The following is an 8397-nucleotide window of genomic DNA, read 5'->3' as shown; positions in this document are numbered from 1 at the left end:
TCTGTGCCCAGCCCTTACAGTGTTACCCACTCTGCTCTCCTCCCCTCCCCCTTGAACCCCCCCACCCCCCCAATGTCTTCCATTTCTTCCCCTTTTTACCATGATCACTAATCTTCCACCTTGTCTCTCTTGCTGCTGTGCTTCCTCCTCCTGCCCTTCCTGCTGTACACCTTGTTGAAATATGAGTTTCATAGCTGAATTTTATGACAAGTTGTGGCACCTTGGTGAGACTAATGAGAGGCAATTACCAAGATTCAGAGCTCACTAATGGACTTTTACCATTGTTTTTCTTCAGCTGGTCTTGCTGCACTCCTAACACAGGGGAGAGTGAGAATGGGAGCACACAGGGTAAGCCACAAGTGAACTTTAAAGTGTGCTCCTCAGGTTAGAATGTCAAATATTTTCTCCATGCAGCATTGTAACACTAGGAAAAAACTACGTGTCGATGTAAAACTAAACACAGTTTCACACAACTGCTTCAGCTACATTCATTGTCCAATTAGCAAGCCGTCTTACAGTAAGCGTGGCGACAACAAAAATGGAGCCAAGGTATTACACCATTTTTAGCAATATTTTTAACGTTGTAATTCTAAGTAAAGGAACTCTTTGGAATTACCCACATTTGTGCATTAAAATAGAGCCAGATATTCATCACACAATCTATTTTAACTAACAATACACAAATCACTATATTGTTGTTGTGCATATCAAATACATCACAAACATTCACAGTGTAATTTGGAAGTATGTGAACCCCTATGTTAATAACATCAACTAAAGCTAATTGGAGTTGTGAGTGAGCAAACCTGGAGTCTAGTCAGTGTAGAAATTGCCAAAAAACTAGTATCTTTGTCAATTTGATCAATTCTTGAAAGAGTTAAAAAGTAATCTCAAAAAGTTTAGATATTGTTAGTCTTTGCTTCTTGTTACCATTGCTAACTCAGAGACGAGACAGTCCAAGTAACTTCAAAACAGTGCTGATTTATTCAAAGGATCACAGGTAAAATTAACATTACACGCTCAGGTATCTTGCACCTCCAAACTGCTCGCAGGCAGATGTAAGATGAAAGACCCTGAACCCACCAGGCCTATACATTATATCCCCTCGGTTGGGCTAGCCCCATACTACACAGGAACGTCAACCGAGACGTCTCTGGTGCCAGCTCTGCAGCTGGTCATAGCAGTAGTCAAAACATGAAGCAAATCAATGTGTGTGTGTGTCTGTTGGTTAAGTGGTGTGTAACTAAAAACATTCTCACGACCTCTAGTAACATGTCGTGACTTAAACATAAGAACATATTATGGCTAAGGCTACAGTTATACAAGTCATAATAATAATATTAAACACCCTGTCTGCTGACAGTCATCAACTCTTCTCTCTAGTTATCCTTGACCAGATGTACCCTGTAGAAACTCATAAGCATGACTAAGCATTTAACAGTCTAACTAGACATCCTATCTCCACTAAACATTTCTAATACATAAAGTATCTATCCAATTTCTATCTGACTAAAAATACCTAACAATATTCATCAGTCCAAAGTTTGATAAACTGTCTATAAATGGAGAGGATTTAGTATAGTGGCTACTCAGAGGTGGGCACCTAGCCAAGATGCCTCCAAAGTCACATGTTCAATGAGATAAAAGAAGAAGAAGAAGCCCAGAATAGAGGAATCAGTGGAGTATAAACTTCTCTGTTTTTGAGTCCATCATACACAAATAATGGTGTATGGTTGCATGGAGCATGGAGAGGAAGCTGCTGCATGTCAAAATAGAAAAAAATAAATAAACAGAACTGTCTGAAGTTTGCTAAACAGCACTTTGACACAATGCAAGTCTAATAGGAAATGTTTTATGGACTGATGAAACTGGCTGAATTGTTTGGGAAGAACCATTGACTGTACAGACAATGGACAGGCTGACAGCTCCCAGAAGTGAAGCCATCGTGACACGATCACCCTCTGGTGGCTGTTTTCAGCATAGGACATAAATCCCACCTCCTCCACGTTAGTGGATGGGACATGAGCCATACTAAAAACTAAAAGTACAAATAGAATACATTTTTCCCAAGAGGTCACTTCTGTGTTTTTTGCTAGATATTATCATGTGTGTACAAGTGGTCATTTTTCTATTACGTCTGATTTAATAAGTTATTTGATTATATAAAAGAGGTGTATTTCAATTGATTTGACACCTTTGACTGGTAGTCTGAAGCTGTCACTCCACTTCTGGTCACTACTGCGCAGAATCTGGTTGCAAAAAAATAAGATGGCAGCAAAAGCATTCACAATAATTTGGCTTTATTTTTGCAAAGCGGTTATAACATTTGCCTCTTCTATGTACATTTACAGTACAGTGGTTCCCAAATGGTATGCCGCAGCACAGTGGCATGCCATGAGGTAAGCCCAGGTTTGCCGTTTTTATGACAACCATACATTAGTATTGCAAGACAAATGGTTATGAATTAATTTTTACTTTATTATATCAGTACTTTGTATGCACTCATTTCCCAATTCAGAGGCAAATCCTGTAGCCTAAAAAACCACCTCAAGAAAGGAGAAAAAGAACTGTCAGTAGACAGTACCATAAAGCTACCTTTCTCACAGCTTCAGCTTGACCACAGACACCAACAGCCCTCAGACCGAGTTCATCATCTGTGGGGAGAAAATAGCTAATGCTAATGTGTTGCCAAACAAGTTGAGGCATTTGGAAACCAAACATCCCTTCTATGCTGAGAGAAATGTGGCCTAAGAGCACAAGATCTGCACCAGAGGCAGCAAGACTGTGGGATTGTGTGAAATTGTCTGATAAGGTGATGGAGGCACGTTATATGCTGGTGAAGCTTATTGCAAAATAGATGAAACCTCACACAGTAAGGGAGACACTCACCCTCTGTGCTTGCAAAAAAAAATTGCAGGTGTCATGCTAGGTCCAGATGCGCTCTCTTCAATACCACCAAGGATATAAAAACTATGCAAGAATGTCTCACTCACTTCTACAGTAAGTTGGCAAATCATATCAACAATAGTAAATGCTGATTCAAATTTAAGTTTCATTTAATTTTTTTAACTCAATGTCAACCAATTTTCATTCCCAGTGCATCTCTCTTCTTAGTTTGGTCTGTAAGGAATGGTTACATCTTGATGCTTCCCTCTCATGCCAGACCTACTCCTCCTCTCTCACTCACTCATTTTATTTGTCATAAGTAAATAAATGTTAAATAGAGGAATTTTTCCATGGACATGAATAGAGGTGTGCCTTGTCATTTTGGATTGTACTTTGCTGTGCCTTGGGCACAAAAAGTTTGAAAACCACTGATTTACAGTACATAATAATGAGACCAATGACTCTCTGCTAAATTATTTAGTTTGTTTCCAGCCCACCACCCCCCAAGACATTCATTTGGATTTTCTTGTATGGCAATTCTAACAACTCATGTCAACTATAGTGTGTTACACCACACAATGAGGGTGAGAGGTTGTTATCAAGACTTGTCAGTGCACATCATCTACTGCTGTGTTTCAATTATAGAGCTTGCTGGTTCCATATCAATGGTGGGGCAGGAGATGTTGATCTCCATTCACTCACAAAGCACAGGTCTGGCCCTGACAGGGCCACAGTAACTTCCATTACTCTCTGTCAAGTACTGTATATTGACTGGCAAAACTCTGAGCGATCTCCATAAAAGATGGGTGGCTGTGTTGTTCTTCTCTGTCTGTCTTGGCATTGTAATTCCAGGTGCAGTAAGTGAGTCAACAGGCAGTACAAATTCACTCATGCACAAACTGTTTCTAACTGCAACCTTACTTCTTAGAGGAAAATATATCAGAAGGATAATGTTGAACATTGATCCTGTGCTGTGCCTCCAGTCTGGCATCTCTTTGTGACAGAATATGACAACATAATGTAGGACCACAGCCTGTGACAGAGCAGGGAGCTTATAACATAAATCAAATTCAAGTAGAGGTTTAGGGGTTTAGTGGAAGTCACAGGATACGTGGGAGCTGGGTGGAAAGAGACTGCTTAGATCAGACCGTTGGTGAATATCTTCATTAAATAATAACAACCACTGGCACTTACACAGCATATAGGCACATATTAAGAAAATGTGAGTACAACAGGAAATAAATGATAAACAGAGATGTACCTGTGGTTTAAATGGCAGTGCCACTGTACTCAAATGTAATTAGTGTTCAAGATCTGGTCTTAAGATGCTGTAGTTTATCATTTCTGACTCGTCTCAGTCTTCTAGGGTTTCTAGGGCACAGTTCTCAGCAGTTCTAGTTTCTCAGCAATAAATTGGCCGAAAGAGCAGACATCACTGTGTGTGTTCACCTCAGTGTCACCAAAAGTGTCTATTTGCCGTGTCTGATGTGGATATGTTAAGAACATCCTGCCACCAGAGTTCAGCTTTGATCTATGCTTTACCAGATGTGACAAACAACTGGTAGACAGTAGTAGAGAAACAATGTAAAAAGCCTCTGGAGAGGACCGACTGATGTGCAATCCCTTTAGTACAGCAGTGACAGCATATGAGAGAAATGTTGCAAACCCACCACCAATAAATGCCACTACATGATATGATAAATCAAGTTGAAAATTGAATAAAGCCACAAGGCAAATGTCACGAAATGAGCAGAGTTACAGTACTATAAGAATAATATATAGCTGTTGAGGGGTTTGGAAACACCTGTGGTGGAATTCAGGATTGGGTAATGAAGGAATGAAAGGTTGGTTTGCAGGGCAGAGTCAGAGGGAAAGTCCAGGGTCACATAGACTGGGGGGAGGAATAACAGTTCAAAACAAACTCAAGAAACTAACAGGGACAGGACAGGGATTGTGACATAATGTCTCTAAGTGGTCAAAAATAATAAAATATACTACTTTACATAACAGAAATGCTAATTTGATCATGTAGGAGAAAAACTAAACAGCAAACAAAGCAGTAAGGATGCTTTGGTAAAGACAGTTGCCCTGAAGGGCAAAGCTGGATATATGTCATCACTTCAGCACGAGCCAGCATTATCCAATGTGTAATATGTGAGGAGGAAGGTAGATATTGATTTTTTTTTTTTTTTTTTTTTTGTCAACCATTACAGTGTTTTGTGGACTATTGAAATAAATTAGAGCATGGAGGAACTGTGTTTAGGATGACTAAGGCAGACATGTCAGTTACAATAAATCATAAATGTAAAGACAGAAATAAAGCACTGGGGAGTACACTGGTGCCTGGATACACACGTGTGTGTGTGTGTCAGAGAGAGAGAGAGATCAAATCGGTAGTGTTGCTGGTTCCGTCAATATAATTCTAAAATTGTGAAGAGGACGTCATATGTGTAAGTCTCTTCTCATTATCTAACCTAGCTGAACCTAGCTTGGATTTGTCTTGGACTTTACTAAGTACAGCACTGGTAGCTGTGCAGATTCTCAGTCATCCATTGGTGGGCTGCATATCAAGTGGCTGATGATACTTTAAAGCTGATCATACAGAGAACATGTAGTTTAAATAGAAAGACACATTCAGAGGACCTTGTCTTTGCCTATTTCCTCTGATTACCTTCAAATACCTGCTTAAGTCCAGCACTGCCACTGATTAGTCCGTCATCAAGCAGTCATCAACGATTAAACGGCAGGGGACATAATTAGAATATGCTATAGCTGAGATTACAGTATTTCAGAACATATAAAAGGGAATATGTGGTGAGGCAGTTGGATTAGTGATACATGCAGATGGCAGCTGATTCAAGAAGCCACTCCCTCCTTCTTTTTACAGTTTGGATTCCATCATGTCCCTGAAAATGCTTTATCAAAGTCCTTGGCAGTTCCAGCCCTGTGTTGGTGTATTATCTGTGGCAAGGTGGCCTTCCTTAGCCTTCCACAGTATTAACTACATCTATTTTTCCTTTGTTGATATGTATGTACTACAACAGTGGGAAACAATTAATTATAGCATCCATGTTCAACCAGCAGAATTTAAGAAAATGAAGCTAATATCTGAGTGCTGATCTTCAGTGTACAGTATAGAGTAGCAGTCACAACAGACTAACATCTTGCTTTATATATAGGAAATGTGTGTTTCAAGAAAGCCGTTGTATAAAAGGTCAATGCAAACCATGCAGGAGATGTGCCTGTGGCACTGCTAACCAACTTAATAGTGTATTCTGGGGAACAGACATGCCCTGACTGTCAATATTAAAAAAATGGTAGGGGAATGATGGGGTGGTGGCTGGAAAGGGGGTAGAAGGCTCCGCAGGCCCTGTATTAGGCTCAAATTTTAATCTTAATATGGGGCAACAAACTGAGCCCAAGGCATTCTCTCTTTCTGTCGTTCACACTGTATCTTGTAACACCGCTTCCCTCTTGCTGCTCAACCATTTTCATAATTACAGACTCTCCCACTGTGTGGGTAGCATCTAATAGTTTATAAATCACTTAACACCCTTGCACCAAAATACATTTCTAATCTGTTTGATGAATATCAACCCAGCAGATCCCTAAGATCTTTAGGAACACAAGCATTTCAAACAAGACAAACTGCTGAATTCCTCAAGACAAAATTAGACCAAGAAGAGGGTTGTATGAAGGCCACGATATGCTAGGGTGTATGTGTAGAGTGAGTTCCATGATATAGAAATATTCAGGACTCAGCATGTTAGGATTCATTACTTTTGAAACAACTGCAACACCAAACAGAAGCTATGCTCTCTTTCCTGTTGATTTATTTTGAGAAATATGCATCTTCTCTCACCTGGAGGTAGACTGTAGCCTGTCCTGTCCTGACCCCTGTTTTACACTCTCCAAGTACATCTAGAAGACATATGGTGTCCAAAAATATCTCCTCCTTTGCACCATTGCCTGTGCTGAAACTGTGTGACTGGATTCACAACATACATCCAACAGCAGTGTTTGGTAGAACAATATGTGTATAAGAAACACGCAGTACAATTTACTAATTGAAATGATACGGTTATATGTAGCACTTCCATCATGGGTGGTTTGCCTTTTGGGTTACTCACTCACATTTCACACTGCATCCCAGTGCTATTCATCAGAGCTACAGTACACATGAACACACTAAGCTCATGATTTTGGAATATTAAACTCCGCTGAGATCTGCTGGCCTGACACACAGAGTAACTAGTGTTTTGAAAATTAATTCATGTTCAAATCCTGCAGCTACAATCTAAATACGAGATCTGAGCAGCATGATGTGAAATCTGGATCAAATAATTCTGTCTGACATAGTTCCACAGATGGTGTGCATACTTTTTTCACACCCTGTTTCACTTATTAAAATTTGATTAACACCAAAAAAACTCTAATATGAAGACTGCCATTTATTTAATAAAACAGAAAACATCATGTAGATCTCAGGCAAATGTTTCTCTGCTATTTATTCAGTTCTGTTATGCAGGTGAATAAAGTGCACTTATCAAACATTCAGGGATGACTCATTTTGGCTGTAATCATTTTTGGTTCCTTTTTGTTCAGAGGCCCAACAAACTACAAATACAAATTGCGTGTGGCATGTGCTGGTATATGGATAAAAGTTAATATATAACAAATAATAGAATTACTTTTTCACACAGGGCCATGTAGGTTCGGTACGGAGCCCCCTAGGAACCCCCCTGAAAAAAAAAAAATTGGTGATGTTTTAGGTAGGAAAAAAAAATTATTACGGTGATGTTTAAGGTTGAAAAAAAAATTGCGGTAGAAAAATAATTTCTTTTTAATGGTGGAAAAAAAATTTTTATGGATGACATGGTAGAAAAAAAAATTAGGTAACAAGGTTGGAAAAAAAAATATTTGAAGTGTTGGAAAAAAAAAAATTGTCAACCATGGTAGAAAAAAAAACAGGTGCCATTGGTAGAAAAAAAAAATCCTTCACGTGATTTGCCGGGCTGGCAGTGGTGAAGCTGACCTTGGAGCCGCTGGATGTAAACAACGAGGATATGACATCTGCCAGCAGCAGCTACAATTGTGAAGTAAGTAGCGACATTACACCGTATATTAATAATTCCTGTAATATTTCAAAGTTGGGGATAATGTAATTTAGCATGTTTATGGACTCAGGGTCGCAGGGAAATATCCGGATCAGACATTAGCATGGCTCTGTTACTAAGCTAGTTAGATGGTCTCTAGTGTTTTGAACGCTAGGTTCACCTCCAAAACACAGGGATTGAAACTCAGTTTAGTACGGAGCTCAGCTGTTCACCTGATATTTAGCTAATTTCGGGTCTTTTACGCAACATATCGAAGTATAGCGAGCACAAAGACCGTGTATGTAGCTAGTACTGACTGTTTTAATGCATGCTGTGTTGATTAGCTCGACAGGCTGAATTTACCCGTGATGTGTTCAAGACAGTGAGTAAAGGTGTTGTCTACCTGTTCATAAAG

Source organism: Monopterus albus, unplaced genomic scaffold (genome assembly GCF_001952655.1).
Source record: "Monopterus albus unplaced genomic scaffold, M_albus_1.0 scaffold59.1, whole genome shotgun sequence".
NCBI lineage: Eukaryota > Metazoa > Chordata > Actinopteri > Synbranchiformes > Synbranchidae > Monopterus > Monopterus albus.
This window is presented reverse-complemented; position numbering follows the sequence as displayed.